The sequence below is a fragment of the Etheostoma spectabile genome, chromosome 16 (genome assembly GCF_008692095.1).
Source record: "Etheostoma spectabile isolate EspeVRDwgs_2016 chromosome 16, UIUC_Espe_1.0, whole genome shotgun sequence".
NCBI classification, from domain to species: domain Eukaryota; kingdom Metazoa; phylum Chordata; class Actinopteri; order Perciformes; family Percidae; genus Etheostoma; species Etheostoma spectabile.
Window position 1 is genome coordinate 8,120,718 of NC_045748.1, and position 24,217 is coordinate 8,144,934.

At 40.6% G+C, this 24,217-nt stretch overlaps 1 protein-coding gene and 1 pseudogene across 1 annotated transcript in view; one reads left to right on the plus strand and one right to left on the minus strand.

Annotated features, from left to right (window-relative positions):
• The window catches only part of fam163ba (family with sequence similarity 163 member B, genome duplicate a), a 69,342-nt gene that overhangs the window by 27,451 nt on the left and 17,674 nt on the right, over positions 1–24,217 (minus strand). The gene's annotated exons all lie outside the window — the stretch shown is intronic.
• Positions 6,163–22,482, plus strand: LOC116704712 (dopamine beta-hydroxylase-like; annotated as a pseudogene).

The following is a 24,217-nucleotide window of genomic DNA, read 5'->3' on the forward strand; positions in this document are numbered from 1 at the left end:
TCCTCCTTGTACACATCTCAGCATTGACCCTGCATTAATTTAGAAATACAAAGAAAAAGGATCAGTATAGAAAGAGACAAAATATTAAAACAAAGAATCTTACACCGAAAAAAAATGATAAATATTTAAAACTGAAAGCATGCAGCCAAGGAACTCTCCCCCTTTATGATTTATTCATCAACTATTTGATAAATCTAATCTAATCTAATAGAAAAGCATAATCAAATGAATATTGCACACAATTCATTACTGTTTGCCTTAAATCATTCATAATAACATTTTATATTTATATTTTACCTAGAGGTATAAAAGTAAAATGATACACCTTACACAAGACTACATTTCTGAATCTTAAACATTATTTTACTATTTAATTGAATACAACTCAAATACGGGAGCGTTTTACTATTTCAGCGGCAGACGTCGTCCATGCCTTTGCATCCTGACATAAATAAAATCAAAACGCCAGTTCATTTTGTCATGTAGATTCTTTCAGATTCAGATGTAGCTAAGCTAGCTGTAGCACATCTGTAACACTTTATCAAGATCCATTTTCTGTCCCACTGCACATCCCACACCTCACATGTTTTGTCTGAGAGACTGTAGCCTACATTCTGCTGAATTCTACTGAATGACAATCTTAAAGATGGTCCCGGGTTTATTGGGCGCCAAAATATGCATTCTTAAATGACACTATGCTAGGTAAACTTTGCTTAACGCCTAATTGAAATCTACATGGTAATAAATGGTCTGAAGCAAGGGGAATTGTTAGCCTACCTTGTGCACCGACTGCTAAGTGTAAATGAGAAAGTATTGACCACTGTCACGTCAAAATGAACCATAAACTACTGCTCAATATCTGAAGTAAAGCAACAGCTAGTTGTCGTCAGTTACTTGTAAAATGCATAGTGTCAAAGTAAAATCTCAATTTAGCTCGCACCTAAGTTATAAGATATTTGAGTTTGCTAACATTAGCAAAACGTCAGCTAGTTCGAGGTGTGTGCATAGCTAACCATTACATTAGCAGCACATTTCCCATATTTAAGAATGGTTGAACATGGACTTACCTGCAACTAATGCACAGGTATCATCTCACAGTTTCTTGACTCCTACTGTCTTTTCAAAGCCTTTTCCAAAAATGTTTCTACTTCTAAAGTTACTTTGTCAACAGATCACTGAGATAGGGAAGGGCATCAACCAGGAGCTTAGGAAGTTAAGTGTGTGTGTGTTCTGCCTATTTTGTGATATACATGCCTAAAAAGTGCCTAATATTTCCATACTGTAATAATATCAGCATTATAATTATTATGACTGATAATTGATGTGCATGGTGGGAACGATGGCACTGCCACTCGCTACAAAACATAAGTATGTTCATGAGAAATGGAAATTTTTCCTTGACTCTGTCGCCTAGTGCTTGCTCTTGTTGGGAATTGTTGGGTTTCTGTAAATAACATCACAGAGTACGGTCTAGATCTGCTCTTTTATGAAAAGCGCAATGAGATAGCTGTTGTTGTGATTTGGCGCTATATAAAAAAAATGGAACTGAATTGAATTGAATTACATTACTAATTATTTATTTTCTGCATGTCCATACATGAACTTCTCCCAAACCAAAAGCAAAGCATAATGGGATATTTTAGGGGGAAATATTGGGATTGTTCTAGGCAGGATAATGTCAGATAGACCCCCAGGCTGTTTACATAAACATGCACGCAGGCAGACAGGCACGCACGCATACACGCACACATACACACAGACACACAGACACACAGACACACACACACACACACACACACACACACACACACACACACACACACACACACACACACACACACACACGATTACACAAAGGGGCCATCATTCTCTCCCTAAATATGTTTATCCTTACCCATCCCCCATTCTGTCCTCTTCTTTCTCTGTCATTAGATCACAGCTGACTTTACGGCATTTATGTTTGCTGACTTTAGCGGCAGCAAAAGGATAAGTTTCACGTAAGAGAAATGAGAATGCAGGGAGAGAGGGTTATCAGCAGTAATAGAGAGCAGTGAGACAGAGGGGAGACAGACTGGTTAACGATAGATGGTGGTGATGAAAAGATGAAGAAAAGACACATAAAAAAAGAAAGAAATAGTGAGCCTCACATAAGGGGCAGAGACACGTGTGCCTGAGGGACTATTGGTCTTTATTACATTAACCAACATAATACCAGTCTGTGCCTTTCTGTTCTGCTCTCTCCATTTTCTGCTCAGATCCAAACCTTTTACTTTTAAGGAAAATTGATTTGTTTGACGTCATGTTCAAAATTAAATCCAGCACACATTAACCCTACAGCACATTTGATGATGAGCTTTCTATGGAATTCACAAGAACATGAGACGTATTGAATCCTCCCTACATGACATGAAAAGAGATGTGAAAAACTAATGAACAAATTAGGTTGCATGTCCTGTATTCTGTCTATCTATCCTTCTATCCCATATTATCACTACCCATATTACGTTGAGAGTAATAACACCAGGCTGAAAAGCAGTGTTTCACTGCCCTGTCTGGCTGAAAGCCAGTGTCACTTGGATGTGGTTGGGTGTGGTGGTCAAATGTGTGCTTTATCGCCCCTGCAACCACACCCAACAGTGATGTCATAGGGTTTTTTGAGTACACCTGTACATCACTGCAGTAAGATGAGAAGTTGAACCACTGGAGGTCAGCAAAAACTACATTGTTAGAAGTGTAAAGTTACGCTTTAAAATGTAGTTTAACATCAAACGTAAAACTCTCCCACCAACCCCAGAGAGGAACCTAAGTTTCTAAATTGATATCTTCATTCACATCTCTTCTTAAAACGTATTTGTTTTTTAAGCATATTTATTTATGCTTCATGTCTTGTTTTCATTCCAACTGAAGACTCAATTAACTGATGGCACTCCTTTAAGGAGAGGGAATAAAAATTGGTTATTGAAATTATTTGGAAAAGGCCTTTTTCAACGGTGACATTTTGACATGTTACTGTAGGAAAAGCACAGTTGTTATTATTTACAATAACAATGGCTCAGTTCTACTCAAGTTTGGTCATGAGAGTGTGACAGTGAGGCAGCATGCACAATACCACGGCCCCTAACCTGAAGCAGCTAAATGGAATTCAGCCATCAGGGATTTTTTTTTCCATCTGTGCTTTTTCCTACTGTGACATGTCAAAATATCCTCTGTGAAAAAATCTGAGTGTTGGATATCCATAGCACATTGTTGGTCAGTCCTGCCTCATGCATTATACAAATAGATTTATTTTATAAATCTATTTATATAATGATTTTATTCCCCTTTGTGGATTTCATTCCTGTATTTTGTTTGTTAATGTCTGCTTTATGTAAAGCACTTTAGTTTTGAGTTAAGTGCTACAGTGTGCAGCTGCATTATTATATACAGATACAATGTATAATATGGAGAATTATATCAATAGACCCTATCATAATCCTTAATATTATGGTTTATGTGTTTAATGACTATACAAGAACACAGTTATGCTTTTTGAACTTCTCTTTATTTAGATTTTTTACAGTTCTTTCTTCAGCTGTGTTTTTTTTCTGTGCAATAATTCCTGATTGTGTGTGTTCAAGCTCCCTGTTTTTTTAACGTTGTATGGATTATCTAATGTGTGCAGAAGATGGGGACAGGCCAATAAGCAGTGTTTGATTATTATTTAAATCAATTAGAATCGATTTGTCCACTGTAACTTACCTGTTTTTTCGCCAAATACAAACACACACTCAGACACAAGCACACATTCTTTTGTCAAGGGGCTTTATCAACCTTTAAAACCAACCTGAATGTGTCCCCCATGTGTTTGAAACCCATAATTGACAATTTAATTAGGTCTTCTGTAGCCTGAGTTGGGGGCTTAAGGAAACACCCTAATGCATTAATGCTTTGTTTACGTCTTCACAAGTGCTTTCTGCCCCCTAAATCTACTTTGAATCAAATACCCAACAAGGGAGGTGAGAGCCCTTGGACCAGTTCTATTCACCTTATACTGTATGTGCTTCTTCTAGGCAGTATAATTAGGAAACACTCCATTAACTTTCACCATGCAGAGGATACCCGATTATACATTTCAATCAAGCCAGACGAAACAAGTCAGTTATATAAACTTCAGGCATGCATTAACGACATACAATCCTGGATAACCTACAATTTCCTGATGTTAAACTCAGACAAAACCAAGGTTATGGTGCTGGGCCATAAACACCTCAGAAACTCATTACCCAAAGACATAGCTACTCTGGATGGCATTGCCATGGCCTCTAGCACTACTATCAGAAATCTTGCAATTATTTTTGATCAGGATATTGTAATTCCTTACTATCAGGTTGTTTAAATAAGCCCATCAAGACGATCCAGCGTATTCAGAAGGCTGTGGCGCGTGTGCTAACAAGAACTAAGAAAAGATATCATATTTCTTCTGCAATGGCTTCCTGTAAAATCCAGGATTGAATTTAAAATCCTTCTCCTGACCTACAAAGCTCTTAATGGTCAAGGCACCATCATATCTTAAAGAGTTCATAGTACCTTATTGTCCCACTAGAGCAAGGGTTACCAAAACTTTCAGCCCACGACCCCCAAAGTAACGGTGCAAGTGACTTGCGAGCCCCCCACTATAAACCTATATAAACATTGCACGCAACCGTGCACGCACTATAGGCGTCTCCAAACACGAGCATATTGACAACACAAAATAACACAACAGCCATGACATTATTCTACAGTAATTTACTCATTACTTTAATTTGAACTTAACCTCGCCTAATGAGATGGATGTGCAGTGTGTTTGGAGAACAGCAAGTCCAGTCTTGGTTCAATGTTGGAGACCAGCTACTCGGGAAGAAAGAAAATCAAAACAGCTGTTCCCTTTTTATTTGTTTGCTTGGTTTTATTTTAAATTTAGCCACTCGTTTTATCTTGTGTTAAAATCATGGCTAACATGTGCTATTTCTAATCGTTTTTAAATTTTTATTTTATTTCTGGAAATCAACTTGCGACCCCCCCCCCCTCACTAGCTCGCAACCCCCCTGTGGGTCCTGACCCCCACTTTGGGAATCATTGCACTAGAGCACTGTGCTCCCAGAATGCAGTTACTGGTGGTTCCTAGAGTCTCTAATGGGAGCCAGAGCCTTCAGCTATCAGGCTCTTCTCCTGTGGAACCAGCTCCCAGATCTGAGTTTAGGAGGCAGACACCGTCACCAGATTTAAGAGTAAACTTAGAACTCTCCTCTTTGATAATGCTTATAATTAGGGAGGAAGGAGTGGCAGAAGTTTGCCTAGACCAGCGGCTAAGGATGTATCGCTGCAGACACAACACCCCTTCTCTTCTCTCCTTCTCTTCATAGTCGTCAGATTCATCTACCAACCCTAATAAAAGCTGGCTCAGGTTTGCCTTGGGCCAGCTCCTAGTTATGCTGTTATAGTTTTAGACTGTCGGTGGACTTTGACACACTGAGCTCCTCTCTCTCTCTGTGTGCATCCATGTCAGAGAAATGTTGTTACTAACTTAGCTGTAGGGAGCTTATTCCCCAGAGTCCTTATGTTTTTTTCACACTGCAATTACTAAATTAAATTAAAACTAAATTATGATTGCAGCTGTTGCCGTGATCCTGCTACGCCCTACTGCACCCTCCTATGCCCTGCTATGCCTTGGCATGCCTTGCTACGTCCTTCTTTGCCCTGCTAATCTTGCTACATTGCTAAAGTTGAATTGAATATAACTGGATAGTGTGTGTAATACTTTTTGTCAGGAAATGTAAGAGAAAACAAAGTGGGCACTAAAGTTTAGTTGTTAATGTCCGGGGCTTGGAAACAGAGAAACCTAAAAACTGGAAAGTTAGTAAAACTTTAAAGACAGCCAAACTTTTTAGAAAATGAGGGCCTAAGAGGATAGAAAACATGAGAAGAAAAGAATAAACATCCTCACCTCACCACTGCGAGGGAGATATTGAGTCTGCTGTGGCCAAAAAGCAGAAAGGAGAGCAAAGCTACTGACAAGGCAAACAAAACCAGGAATTTGAAGATTTAGAGCTCTGACAGATTACTACAGCATTGTAACTATAGCATCAGAGAAAAACTTTCAACTAAACTCACGAAACAGAGGCAAAAACAAAATAATCAATCCTTGTGTCCAGCTTTAAATCAAACCCCTCCAGCCTTCTCCCACCTCTCCCCATGCCCTTTCGTGTGCCCCTTACCCCACGTGGGAACCTCCAGCTGGCCTGGAACATCAGCTACGCCGACCAGGAGGTTTACATGGAGCTGAGGGTTGCAGAGCTCAAACACGGCGTGGTCTTAGGGATGTCTGACCGAGGGGAGCTTACCAACGCTGACCTGGTGGTGTTGTGGGACTCTGGAGCCAATAGCTACTTTGGGCATTCAAATGATTGAATTTAAAAGGATTTGGGGAGTCAAATCTATAAAACACAAGGTGCAAAATCAAATCATTTTACTCTCATTTTCTTCCAAATTTTCTCTCTATGTTCACTTGTCAGATTCATAATTGCACAGGGATTACATGAAAGTCCTTAAGGCATGGAGGTTTCCCTCATCTGTCTGTGGTCCCCGGGGTGTGAGATTGGTGTTTTTGCACGAGGAGCCAGCAGACGGCTTGCTCATTGGAAATCACTCAAACTGCACTAATAGCTGAAGTTGGAAACCATAAGCAGATATTAGCATATCAAAATTGAATCATGTGCTGATTAAGATGTGTAAAAATGCCTCAATTTGCAACACACAAGCCTCTTTAACAAATCCAATATTTTTCATCCTAATATTTCCTGATAAATGTTTGTGATAAAACAATTTTATTCTCATTTTCATTTCGTCAAGTGCTCAGCAAATAAGGAATAACCTGTTTGCTTTGGAGGGTTTGTGGTTGCAACAAGATGACCTGAATGCAGAATGAAAGGCAGAGTTAATTTCAGTTTAAAGATTAAGTAAAGTGCAAGGACAGCTACTGAAGTCCGACTTGTTCTTCTGCAATGGCTGTGAAATATTATATATTACTTACTTATCACACTCTTTTTTTTCCTGAAGTCCCATCACTCCGCCATGCAGAACTCACAGCTTCTTTATTTTTTATATTTTTAAAGTTATTAATGTATGAAATTCAAATTCTTTCAATTATTTTCTATTTAGGTAAAGGTAATTGATTTATTTTTAAAATCGTTGCCTTACAAATCTTTTGCAGTTTGTGTGGAACGGTTATATAAGAGGGACAGAGAGGGAGACAGAAATACAGAGATCTTAGGTGCTATTCTGGACAAACATGAATGTGAGAAACATAACAGAAGCGAATAAACTGAGCTGTTGCAAAGCTTCCCCGTATTGAAGTGGAATCTTTTACACCGAGGTGGGCAAGTTTCACTGTAGGTATGTGTTAATCTTAAAAATAACAAACAATAGCAACATTATATTCCTCTAGTTGATGATTTAGAAAGAAAATTGTATTTGCCCTTTATATTTGTTATACTCTTTACCTGTTTACATGGACACAGCTCCCCCAAAATTTCTTCAGTAATGGTTGAATAATGAGTTTCACATTGCGAAACTATCTCTGCTGCGACTACACCCTCCATTCCCATATTTAAATAGAAAAGAGCTGTTTCTTTTAGTTTTTACTGAAAACCTCATTTAAGAAAATGTCTGTATCTACTTGAAATCATGACTATATGTGATTTGCTAATTTTATAATTTCTCTTGGGTGCTTATTGGATTTGTTGTGTCTTGTGTCTTCAGGACGGGTGGAGCGACAGCGAGGGTCATGTTTCTTTGGACAGCCAACAAGACTATGAGTTGATAGAAGCCAAACACAATCCTGACGGATTCTACCTACTCTTCAAGAGACCGTTCAGTACCTGTGATCCCAGGGACTACCTCATAGAGGTGTGTGTAACTTTATTTCCACAGTCAATGTGTACATGTCCAGGAAGCTGTGCGTCTAGTGTGCACTTATTAGAGAAATTACGTTTGGACTCTGTTTCTCCTTTGTATCCATAGTCTTGAGTTTGCAGAATTCTTTCAAATCCCCATGAATAAATGGCAACAAGTTATTCTAACTACTAAAGGAGGGTTGGCATGGCTATGACTTACTCCGCTCTCCTTTGTGTCACATTCTTTATAAGAAACAACTGTAGGAAACCTGTATATCCTGTGTGACAAGTACTATACAAATTTTTGACTAATGCTGGATCTTCTCCTGTACATTAAAGGGCGAGCACACTTGTTGCATTACATTTTGCACATGGCTTGAAGCCAAAATAATGTCTGTCAATCCTGATCTGACTGACAGTTAACAGGTGGGGAGAAGATAACATGTCAGGAAGGTGGTAAAGATGGCATTTGAGTGCACACGTTCGTATCCTGACACAGTGTATATGCACTGCATGTGTTAGTTATGAATGTGTGTGTGGGAGGGTAAGTGTGTCTGCAGTTTGGGATATTTTCATTGCTGTCTTAAGTGCATAGTGTATAAGAGACTGATTATCATGGGCTCAAGTGCGCTCAAGGTTTCAAGTGAGGACATACACACAGGACAAATCCTCAGACAGTTGGACTGATCAGCACAATTCCAATAACATTCATTATAACGATTATGGTTTCCATGGTGCTGCATCAGACCTCTGAGTTGCACACACAAAACCAAACGTCATCATCATAACAACATAATGAAAAATTGCCTTCATAGGAAATTTCAGCCAAATGTAGCTCAGCCTAAATTCTTTCAGGAAGACCTAACTTTAAATCAGTGCACTCCTAAATCAATTCAGCCGTTATTCTAATGGACTTTGTAATGTTTTGTATATAACTGTTGCATATATGCAACTAGTCTCTCCTGATTTACATATAGCTCAGCGTAACTTCTTTTAGGAAGTCCTAATTTAATCAATGCTCTCTTCCTAAATGGAATCAGCTGGTGGAGGCATTCACCTTCCTGCTTAACCTTGTGATCTTTTGATCAGAATCATACACAAATGGCAAGAGCCAATCACAGAGTCACAACCCTGCTTTAAAAAATCAGTTTCTCCCGATTCAGCGTTGTTGCAGACAAAGAGTGCAACCCTCCACCTCCCCTTCCACCTCTAGTCATCTACTCCAGCTGACCAATTAATTGGTCTAATCAATTTAACGCAGCACAAGAATAGTAAGAACTCGGAGACTGTCTGAATGTGGGAAGCAAACTCACATGCAAATTTTCACACACTAATTCACATGGGATTTCAACACAAAGACTCATCACCCTCCTTCTAAGGAAACAAGAAGAAAATACCTACCAACTACACATTCTTGGCCAGCACAACAAAGGACAAGGGAAGAAATAGTAAAAATGATCATCTGACTGAATTTGCATTCCACAAACTTATTATTATCAGTGTTGTTAATTAGCAATAGCAGCCAAAAAAACTAATTAATTAACCCACAGTATGATACCTGCAGTACCAAACAGAAGAAAGACAAGGTTAGCAACTAGCCTGGTCGTGATCACTGCGGAGCACTTAGCAGTCATAAGTTGGCCAGAAACACAATAAATGCTAAAGTTAGTCTGCCTGGCTGTAGGCAGCTCCTTGCTAACTATGTTATAAGGTGTTATGTCAATGCTGACTAGCAACATGTTCTGCTGCCCTCAAATGGTCAAAACAACGAGTATTTTTAACACCCTGGCTGCCCTGACAGGCAGCTAGCCAACTCCTCAGACAGCTAAAAGTTGGCAAATAGAAGAAGAAAAAAAAAAAGACAGAACGTTCAGTGCATCCGTTGAAATCTATTTTCAACTAATAGAAACCATTAGGAATAAACACAGTGCAGTGCTTTTTTTGAGGCAGAGCTCCAACCGAAATAGTCAGTACAGGAGAAATGCACTTTTTTTCCTCAGCCAGGTAGTCAGTCAGTCATGGATCAAACATTAAATCCCCCCCACTTACGTACCACAGCTACCAACCAGCCAGCTGACCAAGCAGGAAGGCCTGTTGGTCACATAAAGCAAAGAGGACAGGGAACGGTGAGCCTGTCACCATATTTCTCTGCTCCGCTCCCCACTGTATCATAGCCAGCCTGGCCTCTGTTTGATTGGATTATCTGCCAGCCAAACTAAAACAAGCAGGATGCTTTCTGTGAGCTGTGAAGACAAGATTAGGTGGGAAATATTAAGGCCTCTTCATCACCTCCTAATAGTGTTGTTTCATTCTCCCTGGCACTGCATTAGTAGGGAAATGTGGCCTCGCAAAAATAAAAAAAAACAAGAGAGAAAGAGAAAAACAGAGTGGGAGAAGTTTGAAAGCTGAGAGAAACAATAATTTAGGACACCAGAGAAAAAGAGATGCGTGTGTAGCAGAGAAAGCAAGTATCTAAGGATGTCACAAGATCAAAACAGTTCTCTTTTCCATTCCAAACTGTGTGTATCAGCAGAAGTGGCTTAAGGTGGTCTGAAATAGGTTAAGATACATGATGAATTAAGATTAAATAAAGTTTCCTTAATGAAAGCATGGAGGTTAAGGCCAGCGGTGAAATACGTTTTTGCCACAATAAGCAGAATAGTTCTAAATCCAAGGAGTGGAAAGAAGAAAAAGAAATTAGTGTCCTCACAGTGTCCGCATTCAATCCTCTCTCATACAATGCCCATAGAATATGACAAAAAATCCCCAAGTTATTGTGAAGATGTAACATTTTCAGGAATGAAATACAGGAATAAAAAAATTGCACCTGATTTTGACTTTTGCACATAAGAAACAAAATTTCTTTTACTCAACAGCTCTAAATCAGTTGGACTTTGTGTAGAGAGTCTTTGCTATGACTTAAAAGAAGCAGTGCATAAATGAGAGGAAACATGAATCGTCTTTGTAGGTGTGTGTGTGTGTGTGTGTGTGTGTGTGTGTGTGTGTGTGTGTGTGTGTGTGTGTGTGTGTGTACTATCTTCCCGATGCAGGGTTGCCTACGGGTGGACCACGCTCCTTCGTCTGGAAGTCCACTACCACAACCCTCTCCTTATATCTGTTACATACAGTCCCTGTGCATGAGCTGTAACATATGCACTCTGTCTTTTTCTTTCTCTTTTACACAACACAACACACACACACACACACACACACACACACACACACACACACACACACACACACACACACACACACACACACACACACACCACACACACCACACACACACACTTGAAAACTGTTGCCACAGACTTTACTTTGCTTATCCTGATCTGACCTTACAATTTGCATATATACTACAAAACTATCTTCTAATTCTCCACACTTCTTTCTTGTTTTAAAGTTGCTTTCTTTTACAAGTGTGAGCATGATCTTATCTCTTTCTTCGAACCTTTGTTGCAGTTTAACAGCGATAGAGTGAAGGCTTTGCATCAACTTGGCACCAATAATCAAGCCAGAATAAAAGCAACACTGGTGTGATCTTTTGCTGAATTCTTCGCAAGGTATGCCTTAGTTAGAGGGCTAAATAATTCTGGTTGGTATTTTAATATGATCTACTAGTAAACTGACTGCATGTTACATTGTAATATTCCATGATATTCTTTATGCAGGCTGTCGTGACTCATCAGGGATACGGTTGCATTACACCCCAAGTTTGAGGCGGTACGATGCAGGGATCATGGAGCTGGGCCTCGTTTACACCCCTATCATGGCTACCCTTAAAAAAATCTGTTTCTTTGTCTGTCTATTTGTCTATCTAGGCTTTGGGAATCTGTATATTTGCATTCCAGTAGCACACCCACATAGCGGGGCGTGAGGTGAGGACAGTTTTGGTGAGGGGAGGCAAAGAGCTGGAGGTGGTACAGGAAGACCAGCACTCCAGTACACACTACCAGGTGAGCAACAGAAGGGCTCAGACTTATTGGAGGAAAACAACAGGGCACTGTAGGCTTTAGCCAAGTTACTCAAACAGGAGGAAGTAGTGTAATTGTTGGGAATCTTTTATTTTAGATTATTTTTGGCCCTTTTGAGCCTTTATTTGATAGGACAGCTTGAGACATGAAAGAGATAGATGAGGAAATGACACGCGGCAAAGAGCAGCAGGCAGGAATTGAGCACACGGCCTTTGCGGCAAGGACTGAGCCTGGGCCGCAAGCTCCTCCAGGTGAGCTGCTCAGGTGCCACTGGGGACTTTTTTTAGCGGTGGATGAATATATATGTACCACTATGTTCCACTTTAGATCTTCCTCCACAGTGCTGTGGAGGAAGATCTGGCAATAGAAGACTACTTAAAACATTACACAAATGACAGTGCCCATGTTTATTGTAATGAAGGAACACATCAACCAGTACAACAGTATGGCCCATTTATGTGTTTTTGTAATAGTTTATAATACAGCTTTTATCTGAACTCTTGGAATTTGCTATGATCTATAATATAACGTCACAGATCAGTCATGAAGTAAATGTAGCCATCACAAGCTACAGCACAGTATGATCTCTATCCACAAGACAGCTGGAAATAAAGAACTTCCTGACCATCAACTCCACATCTAAACTGGCAAACAACAAGCAGACGACATCTGTCCGACAACATCCCGGGGCAGGTAGAGAGAGAGAGGGGGGGAGAGAGAGAGAGAGAGAGAGAGAGAGAGAAAAGAGGACATCTGCTAGACTGCCATGATAAAATCTCCAGCTGCTGTTGATGTCAAACTAATCTGAGTGTACCTGTCTGGTGGTGTTGTTTCAAACCCTGCAGCCTAATGATAATAGGGACAGGCTGTAAAATTGGTTCTGTAATAAAAAGTTCTCAGGAGACAGACAAGACAAAACCGTTGCAGCTTAGCTCCACAAAGCAAAATAACTGGCCACTAGCTCTCTTAAATAACTCATGTTCTGTCAGTAACCTTAAATAATCTTCAATCCTCTTTGTTTAACATAAAATATGGTGAACTGCTGGTGTGTTTGTTCTTGATCCTGCAGGGTGACGCCCTTATAACAAAATGTACTTATAACACAGAAGATAGGAGCATGCCTACAGTGGTGAGCAGCACAGTATTATTATATTGCTAAAGTTTACCTTGAACACTGTTAACAGCAATGGAATAAATATCTTGAGTAATGCCTGCTCTAATCTCTCTCCCCCCTCCATCTTCCTCCTTCATTCTCATAATCCTTCCATCTCTCACTCTTTAATACCTACATCTGTTCTTTGTACTATATCTACAAATTATTCCATCTCCATCCAAATCTACCTCTCTGTCCTCAGGGAGGTTTTGGCATTATGGAAGAAATGTGTGTTAACTACATTCACTACTACCCTCAAACTAAGCTGGAGCTGTGCAAGAGCCACGTTGACCCAGGATACCTGCAGAAATACTTTAACTTCATTAACAGGTAGCACACGCACAATCCATCTCTCCCTCTCAAATAATTTCTTTTCCCTATGTCCTTAATTCTTTCTTTTTCATTTTCCTATCCATCTTCCTGGTGTGACTAAGCCATTTTTGCTTTCAGCATTCACCCCTTCCCCCTTTGTCCTTCCCTCCCAGGATCCAGTTGTTTATACTTCTTTTGATCTCAAGATGCTTTGTCCTTTAAAGTGAAACTGTTCTAACTGCTTTTTTTCAATCTCTTCCTCCTTTATCAATCTCACTCGGCCTCCCTTTCATCGACTTTCCTTCAATCTCTCTCTCTCTCTCTCCCCATCCCTCCATCCTGCCCTTCTTTAAGGTTCCACGGAAATGACCAGTGTGTGTGTGGTGAGGTGGGTGTGACGGAGCAGTATTCTCAACTACAGTGGGACACATTCAGCAGAGAAGTGCTGGACTCCCTTTATAATACAGCCCCCATCTCCATGCACTGCAACCAGTCGACTGCACACCTCTTTCCTGTAAGCCACCAATCTCTGTCACACACACACACACACACACACACACACACACACACACACACACACACACACACACACACACACACACACACACACACACACACAATCGATTCCCAAGCAACCACATACACCAGTTCAAAGGCAGACATCAGTTGGACAGAACCAACAGATCAGCTGGATGGACAGCTCGTTAACGTTGAATTTAACACGCACATACACACAGAGGATCAGAGCGAATACATCAATTACAGTTAAAAAATGTAAGGTTTTTTTATCAGAAAAAAGCTTCCTCCTTGATGTGTAACATCAGTTGTGCAAGTACAAACCAGGAAACAAATTCCAGTAGTGTTTGGGTAAAAACATCAAGAGCAAATCTTAGAGTATAGGTAACATAAAGTAAACTAATCTAGGTTTGGAAACCAGCGTGTAATTTAAAAGATCAGGATGAGGCTCATGAAAGGAAACACCCTGCTAGATCTCATACACAGATGCTGTCAACCATATTAATTTTCATTCATTTATTTCATTAACTTCAACTACAAAACTGGCATCGTTCCATCATGTGTTCCATTAATGGTGCCACCACAGGAAGGCAGTTGAAAGACTTTGGCTACAACTGCTTTCAAGATGTTGAAGCCATCTAATGTGTGAAATAATCTCAAAGTAACTCAGCAGCCAAACGTTAGTCAGGCTCTTACAGTGTTAGTCTTTGTAGTGTTGATAATCCATATAAAGGGCAAAAGAAAACTTAACAAGAAATGATGAGGGGTGTACCAAATATAGGCAGCAGCTCTTAAAAAAATAAATTAACAAAAAACAAATGTTTGTGATGTGCAACAAAGATTGAAGAAACCGTAAGCCACACTCTCACACTCTCCTGATGCAGACAATTGACTTGCAGTACTGTAAGTGGCAAAACACTGATGAGAAATTAATAATTTCACATAAATACTGCGTATGTTGGGGAACTGGACCTTGTGAAAAGATTAGGAAGCAGCCTTTTCACAGTCCTAGAGCTATGTGTCATAAAAAATCAACTCAAGACCACAAAGTAACAGTCTTAAATATGTTTTTGATGACAGGTTGGATACATTTTACAGTAACTGTACATTTACCTCATAAAACCTTTGGTCTGAACATCAAGGATACTACCATTTATTTTGCCAAACAACCCATCATGTCACCAACATAATACATCTGTTTCTACAGGGAGAGTGGGACAAACAGCCTGTACCAATGGTTACTTCCATCCTCGAAAAACCTCGCTACCCCTGTGAGGGAGGCACACTTCCTACCAGCCGCCACCCCCGATCTGAGCCACGGGGCATCATCACGTCCCCTCTCCTCTACAGCCCGACGAGAGGGGACCTAACCTGGGGAAAGTTAAAGAAGCGCCTGTTACTTTGCAGAATTTACCCTGATTTCATCTGTTTGGGGATAGATGGCATCCTCAGGATTTCCTGAGCCCCACCGAAATGATATGTCTACAGTGTATTCAGTTTCTGTGGTATTATCGGTACACACAATTAATGATAATCCTATTCATATTTATAATTGGTGCTAGGATGTTGGGATGGGATGTTAACTACTTTAGAAGTAAATTAATATATTTTTACTACTCCACATAAAATAAATGAAGTAACTTTAATTTTCATTCATAATTTTTGTATTTTAACATTGTAATTTCCACTCTCTTTTTCTACCTACCCCTGTGTGACTTCACATTATTTTTGGGCATTTATCTATGCATTGCAGGAACGTCTGTCTGTCTGTCTGCCTGTCTGTGTTTATTATGCGCATATCTCTCGAACCATTGGGTTCATGGATTTCAAACTTGACAGGTGTCATGCTACGGGCACGAGTAAATGCATTGCCAAGTTTGATGTTGTTCAGATTGGAAATGCAAAAGATATCGTTAAAGAAGCACACACTGACTTTTGGCGCTCTAGCTGCCGGCCTCTCCCCGTCTCGCACTGAGGACCAGAGACAGAGAGCAGCGGAGCTTTGGCAGCTAAAATGTGACCTACACCTCTGACCAACAAAAATGTGCAAAACTGCACTACTTTGGACCGTCTTTGACTTTGAACAAACAAACGACAATTCCCGAATTTAAGGATGTTTCAGAATCCCACACATGCAAAGCACTACCAGCTACAGACAAGTGGCAGCGAGAAGTATCTGTATATGTGTCCGTGTTTGGGGGAAGGTAGGCCTAACCTGCACATCACATGCTGGACGCTTTAGAACAGCAGGGGGGACTCTTTTCCTGCTATTGTATTAAATTGCTGTGAGCTGGCATAACGTAAAGTAATCTCTGAGATTACTCCTTCACAGCATTGTACAATGCGAGAAAATCTCAAGGGTTGAACCGGGCAGACACATCAGTTTTGATCAGATTCACCCTGGGTCGGGTTAATTAAGTCTACTAACATTAGCGTCACCAAAATACCCCAGTGAATCGAATCCATGCTTCACCCATAACCGTCAAGCCTTTCAAACCTGGATGGAAATGAGCACCTCTGCTGAACGATCATGGCTCTCATAACCGGGCGGATGGGTAGCACACTGCCATGAGCCAGTGAGGCTAATGTCTGATTACTCTACATTGACAATGTGATATTTTCTGATTACATTCTGAACCTGCCTAGTTCTCTGTCAGGTAAATATAGTAGTACAATGTCTTCCTCTGATAGCCTACACTAAGTGTAGTAGGCTATACAGTGGAGTTGCATGTTAAGTAGTTGGGGGTCCTTCTGTAAGTAATGTTGGGGTACAATTTGGTTTTGAAGAATTCTACAAGCAACAATACCAAAGGTCAAGCAATCGGCCCGTTCCACATTTTCAACGGGTACTGCACTAGTTAAATAATAAATGACAAAAGTATTGGCAGTTAAACAGGAATTTATTGAGATACAAATTGAAATTTGCAGATGAGTCTGGTTCAACATTACATTTACAATTGTACTGGTCATTTTTGATGTTTGAACTGGTCAAACAATTGACCAAAGACATTTTGCATTTAAGAATCAACTTCACCTGCTTTCTATCATCAAGAGCAATATTTGCATCACACTACGAAAGGTAGAGAAATTCTATAAAGTGATAAAACACTACCACTTGTGTTCCAATATCCCAGTATGTATAATGTTATATGTTTTCTTCTAATTCTGTCTTTTTCTCATTTCCCATATAAATCCCATATAAAACCATAACCCAAGCCACTACTGAGAACAACCATTTCAATGATTAATGGCCTTCTGGGCTGAATCAATGAAACCACATTAGTAAGTATTTTGTGCTGAACGTGCAGCAACACACATCTAAGAGGTAGTAGCCATACACACTGATGCATTCCACTATTTTAACACACGTTTTTAGCTGGTGTTCACACAGTGAGTGCGTGCGTGCGTGTGTGCGTGCATGCATGTGATGAGCTTTGGGTTTAGTTTGGCCAGAACTGTGGTTAGTTTGCAGACACACTTATTTCAACACAAATAATTCTCAAAACATGCTGCACCTACCTGCATTTAGGACATGAATTAGCTATCAAGTTGCTGAACTGGTGACTTCTCTTTTTGCTGTTTAAGTCCCGGTTTTCCTTTGACAAATATTCAACATGAGTTGTCGACAACAAAACCAGAAGCTATCTAGCTAGCAAAAATATTGGCCGTTTCACATGTTATACACACAGTGTATACATGTAAAGACACCATCAATTCTCAATGAGTCAGTAAATTGTCAAATTAATACCTGTCCCAAGGAAACTTGAATAGTTTCAGCATTCAGCATATTTTGATTATAATTTCACAAATACTACAATACAGTCCTGCCATACTCACTCCTGAATCAAGTTCATAATTTGAATTGAAAGTAAGAGACCAAGGTGCTGTTTAATGTGCTGTTGCAGAAAACCTCCTGCAGATGCTTCCCCCAGCTGGGACAGCAGATGTAAATTATAGTTAAATTCAACAGCAAAACAACAGTACATGGGAGCTCTTAAGAACGTTAGATAAGCATCTTCAATTAGCAATGCATGTGTTTAAAAAACAAAACAGAGAATTGAGTTTGCAGCAACTCCGGTTTAACCCACAGAGCACAGCAACATGGGATGGATCAGGAAGCAAGGGGGTTATCTGTGACAGCTTCTTTCTGACAACTCTTTTTCTGTCATTTTTCTCCAGCTGTGTTTTGTCCCTGACTGCTACACTGTGCCTAAGGTTTTTGATCTCCCTTTCTCTCCAACTCTGATACAAGCAAGTGAAACTCTGTTTTAGTCATTATTATCAGCACAAACATCAGTCACTGTAATCTGACTCAAACTGCCAGAAGGCCAGTGTATAGATTGAGAATACTTGCATGCCCTAATACAATCCTTGTTATCTCATAGGATAAATTAAAAATTCAACATTACAGCACTACATCATAATATGATAGCGTGCACTATGAGGACAACATCTGAATATATGACTGAACTCTATTATTAGCTGCCCTAATTGTGGCTTACAGCAGTTAACTTTATTTTACAAAAGTACAAAATTAGAGACAATTTTCAATACTTTCAGCATGCATGCATCTTTACCTGATTTTCTTTAGCCCTATCATCAGTACTTTGGGCACAAAGGCAACATCTCCCTTTGCTACATTTACAACATTACCATCATACTTATAATCACGGTAATAAATAGGTTAGGATCCTGGTTATGCTGCTAGTTCTTTATAAAAATAGATTAAGATTTCCTGAGTTATCTTCTAGTGTTATAGACATTCTGAATTAGTTTGATTTGACTGTTGATTGTTTGAAAAGAGCAAAGATTGTTCAGTTAAGTTTCTATTTCTAAAACCAAAAATTTATAAAGATTCTGATGTTATTTGAGTACTTAAGATCAATTCAGGAAACGCAGAGTTATTCAAAGTTAGCTGGATCAGAAATAAGTCTTTTTCCCTTTACCCAGTGTAAACTGTACTGGTAAAATTTATTTGATTACTGGAGATAATAACATAATTTTGTCTTCATAGTGATACATGAGATCATTCACAAGAGAACAGTACTATAAAAGTTACACCTCATCCCCTCCAGTTCCATCACATCGTAGATATAGTCTCATGTATTAAATTCTAATATAAAATGGTCATATTAAAGATGCACAGTATTTCACAGAGAGGTTTAGAGTAAAACAGCTGCACCTACATGTAAAATAATCAGTTGCACCTAGATTTGCAAAGGGTCTGAAAATTTCCCATGAATTTGAAAAAGAAGTAAAGCTCGGGAATATTTGGAATTTTGCAAAATTTGAATATGAAAATCTCAACTTTAAAAAATAAACTTCAAACTTCAACTTTCAGCATTTCTTAACTAGTATTGTTTAACTACCTCAGCAACTTCCACCAGGGAAATTGACTATAATCCCCCATCATCCTCCAGCTCTGCCTCCACCACAGAGGATGTGTCAGCTGGATTTAGGTTTGAGGTTAATTCCTCAAAGTGCTCCTTCCACCGCTCTATTACTTCCTCAGTTGAGGTCAACAACATCCCATCCTTACTGTACACAGCTTGGATGGTTCCCTGCTTCTCCCTCCTGAGGTGGTGAACGCTTTTCCAGAAGCACCTTGGTGCCTACCAAAAGTCCTTCCTTCCTGCTGCTTTTCCTCTGTCACAGCAGAGGCTGCAGCCCATCGGGCCTGTCGTTATCTTGCAATTGCCTCCGGAGTCCTCAGGGATAACATGTCCTGGAAAGACTCCTTCAGTCGGACGGCTTCCCTGACCACCGGTGTCCACCAGGGTGTACGTGGGGTTACCGCGCCTTGAGGCACCTAAGACCCTAAGAACACAGCTCCCCGCCGCAGCTTCAGCAAGGAAACTTTGAACATTGTCCACTCAGGTTCAATGCCCCCAGCCTCCACAGGGATGCACGAAAAGTCCGTCGGACAGGGGCCTCTTCCAGACATTCCCAATTTATCTGCACTACCCGTTTGAGCTTACCAAGTCTGTCCAGAGTCTTCCCCCACCCCCTGACCCAACTTACCACCAGATGGTGATCAGTTGACAACTCAGCCCCTCTCTTCACCCAAGTGTCTAAAACATTTGGCCTCAGATCAGATGAAACGATTATAAAATCGATCAATGACCTTTAGCCTAGGGTGCTCTGGTACCACATACACTTATGACCATCCCTATATTCTAACATGATGTTTGTTACGGACAATCCATGACTAGCACAGAAGTCCAACAACAGACAACCACTCTGGTTTAGATCAGGGAGGCCGTTCCTCCCAATCACGCCCCTCCAAGTATCTCCATCATTGCCGACGTGTGCATTGAAGTCCCCCAGCAGAACTGTGGAGTCCCCTACTGGAGTCCCATATAAGACTCCATTCAAGGTCTCCAAGAAGGCCAAATACTCCGAAGTCTTGTTTGGTGCATATGCACAAACAACACTCAGAGTCTCCCCCCCTCATCACCCACAGGCGTAGGGAGGCGACCCTCTCATCCACCGGGGTAAACTCCAACGTAGCGGCGCTCATTCGAGGGCTTGTGAGCTGTTCTCTCAGCCTCATTCTCTGACCAGTGTGTTTCTTCAGTTTCCACGTGTGGTCCTTCTCAAGCATAGATGCCCTTGATGCGTTTATTCTCGGGGTCAAATGGAGACTTGAGGTGGGCCTTGGCCTCGTAAGTCACTCCTATCCTCTCCAGGGTAAATGAAATCTGCACTCACCTGATAAAAAAGGAAGAGAAATCAGAGCATGAAAAGAAGAGTGGAGGGAATTTACGTTTTGGGAAATGATGAGACGATGGAGATTGAAAATGAGATGAGCAATTAATGCACACTTCTTGTGAAAATAGTGTTCCCAGCTGAGAGAGCACTCCAGAAATGACAATTTCACAATGTTCACATCTGACAGAAGAGAACAGCGCAGGAGTCATGAAACGCTGAAAGCAATCGATTCACTCATGACTCAATGTCAGCTCCCTTGTAACCCAGAGAGCTAATTTTCACTGACTGACTCCCCTTTCCCTCCCTGCAGCTCTCCCACTGATCTGTCACTCTTTCGTTCACGGCACGCACATACACAGAGCTCTCTCTTTCTTTCATCACCATTTAGTTTTTACTACTTCCATGTCTAAGAAAGAAGAGAGAACAGTATTGTGATCAAAGGCTCTATTCAACCAGCAACCTTCTCATAAGAGGAGTTGTGTGTTTGATTATCAGTTGGCAAAACTTTATTTCCAAAGAATGTGTTTGAGGTCTAATTTATTCACATCTCCTCCTCCTGATCTAAGAACACAGGCAAGGGGGGTGCGGTTGGAGCCCAGCAGCATGCCACGCCCACACTTCAGCAATCCAATCAAATGTGAGGAACCAATTTAAATCCCTTTTTGTAATTACACCCTGCCCACATATTTCACTTCATTTAAAAATATGCTATATTACAGAAATTAGTGATGTTATTGTAGGGAATGTAATACTGAGTGACAGGAGACTAGATCCCTCAGACCTCTGTCCGTATCTGTTCGGGAGTGTGTATGTGTGTGTGTGTGTGTGTGTGTTTGTGACTGAGTACAGGCACAAGCATGGCAGCTTGCTCCTCTACGTGCCTCTCCCCATCTCTTCGAGCCTCCCCTCTCTCGTCCAGGTGCGAGCTATGCGTCTGTCATTTGTCGGAGAGCTCGGCTGGGAGTTACACATTCCCAAAGACTCTTGCCTTCCAGTCTACCATGCTGTCATGGCTGCTGGTGCAAAGCACGGCATCATCAACTCAGGCTACAGGGCCATCGACTCACTCAGCATGGAGAAAGGTAACTTTAAATAAAAAGGAGGGAGGAGGGGCTGAGGAGGCGTATCGTCTGCTTTACTATTGATGAGTCAGTAAAAGCCTGCAGTCATTTAAATGAATTCATGAAATGGTCCTTACTGTACAACAACAAAAATAAAAAATAAATTAATATTGTATTCAATTTTAGAAGACACAAAAAAACTAGATTTTTTTTAATTAAACACACACACACACACAAACAAACACACACACACACACACACACACACACTTCACTTTAAAGAAACAAAGTGTGCTGCAGCTTAAGAGAAAAAAGCAAGTAAAAAGCAGAAAAGAGAGAGAATTAGGGGGTTAAGAGTTTGACATGATGGAGGAGTAAATGAGTGAGTGAGGGGACAGAGACAGCAGAATAGAGAGGGGGAAATAGGTAGTAGGGCATGAGAGGCAGAAAGAAGGGCATTGAACAAAATAACAAACATGGAAATTGAGGCACACTGAAGGTAGGCAAGGAGAAAAAAAATTTTTTTGTCCATTATGAATATTGGACATGAAATCATTTTACTCAACACTTCTATAGTATAGATTTTGGAAAATTAAGCAATAATAGTGTTGAACAGGGCACAGTTTTCAAAAAACAAAACTTAATTTATTAGAAACTATCTCAAAAACGTCTGTTTCAAACCGCAAGTAAACAAAGAAAGTCTAAAAACTCGCTGGAGCCGCTGTACTGAAACTGCTCAGCAGCTGTGGAAAAATGAACTTCGGGTAGAATCTGTCCATCTTGTAGTGGCATGGTTTGGGACACTGACTCATGCCAATTTTCCTGTATCTTTCAGGCCAATAAAGTCCCAATAAAAACACTGTGAGAAAAACCCAAGTTGATAAATAGAAGCAGAATGATCAGAATGAAAAGGTATTCGTGTGAAAGAAGAGGTAAAGCTATAGAAAATAAAAGAAAGGAAACTAGTGAGTACATGTGGAAAGGAGTGAAAAAGGAAGAGATAAAGCTCTCTCCAACAGTTTCCCCACTCGGCGCTGTGACAGCCAGGCCATCTGGCCAGCCAGGGCTCACCCTGGGACCCATATGTACCCCATGTAACTCTGGAGAGGACAGTACATGTCAGCCCACGCATATTCACAACACCCACTCCACCAGATACACAGGTGACAAACTTAACAACACAGAAACACATGGAAATGGACTGTTCTTCTATAGCGCATTTCTAACGACTACTCAAAGTGCTTTTACACAGTACAGGAACCATTCACCATTCACTGTGGCCGAGGCTGCCGTAGAAGGTACCATTAGATAAACATTCACACACATTTACTCTCCAAAGGCGCAGCATCGGGGGCAACTCTGGGTTCAGTGTCTTGCCCAAGGACACTTTGACACGAAACTGAAGGGCCAGGGATGGAACCACCAACCTTCCAATTGGCAGGCAAAGCTGTCACCCTTATCAGGCACAGACACAAGTACAGAAATGCATATTAACATGGACTCATGACATAACACGCATGCCAGCACATTCGCTTCAACTGGCAAATTAAGAGAGAGAGTCAAATGAGCTATGAGGGTAGCAGAGGGCAGAGAGCTAGAGAGAGCTCTGTTCTCGCAGCTGTGCAGCCATTAAAATGTCACCCGAACAAGGCCAGCAAAGCACATGCACAAACACTTCTGCAGAGCTGTGAGAACATGCTGACTGCAATCAAGACAGTTGCATAATTCATGCAAGAGTAACTAAGACAGAGCCAGTGTGTGGACATATGTGTCGCTCCATGAGCTGTTACAACAAGCTCTTCTTGATCTGAGGCCAGTGACGGTGTGCAGGTCAGAGTGAGAGGCTGAGGCTACATTACCTTTCAGAAGAATTGTTTGAAAGCTGAATGAAAGAAGTATAATTATATAATTTTCTCGGTGCTTGTAAAAAAAAAAGCGCATTAACTTCCTTTTGAGTTGTTAGACCTCAGGGGAAGAAGCAGAACAAGATATAAGGCAGACTTGATATCTAAGTAAGTCACAAGAATGCCTTAAAGACATGCCATCTGTCCCATTCACACACACATTCTACAATCTTTGTTGACTGAACTTTGAAATATTGAACCAATTTCAGTTTTGCATGGAAGTATTATTTAATTTACTTTATTTATTTATTTTTTTGCACTGATAGGGTACTTTGGCAGCTGACAAATGTCCCACATCCAATTACTGTAGAAATGACTTGGGCCATTGAGAGAGAGAGAGAGAGAGAGTGTGTGTGTGTGTGTGTGTGTGTGTATTCTCACTTGATGCCCTGCTGCGTTGACAACCTTGTGGGTAGAGAAGGGGAAAGCTTTGTTGCTCAGGTCTGTGTCCAACACCTCCTGAAGCACATCCCGACTGCACACAAAGAGAAAACACAGGAACAGTGTCAGTCAATATATGTTACGCTTGCACCTGCAGCTGTGCAAGTGGTGTGGTATAAGATACTTAATCTGCATGCTTTTAAAATACTCAAATTATCAGATTTTATTTGACTAAAATCTGAAATATTTCAAAAAAACATTACTACAAAACTACATGATGTTCTTGTTATATT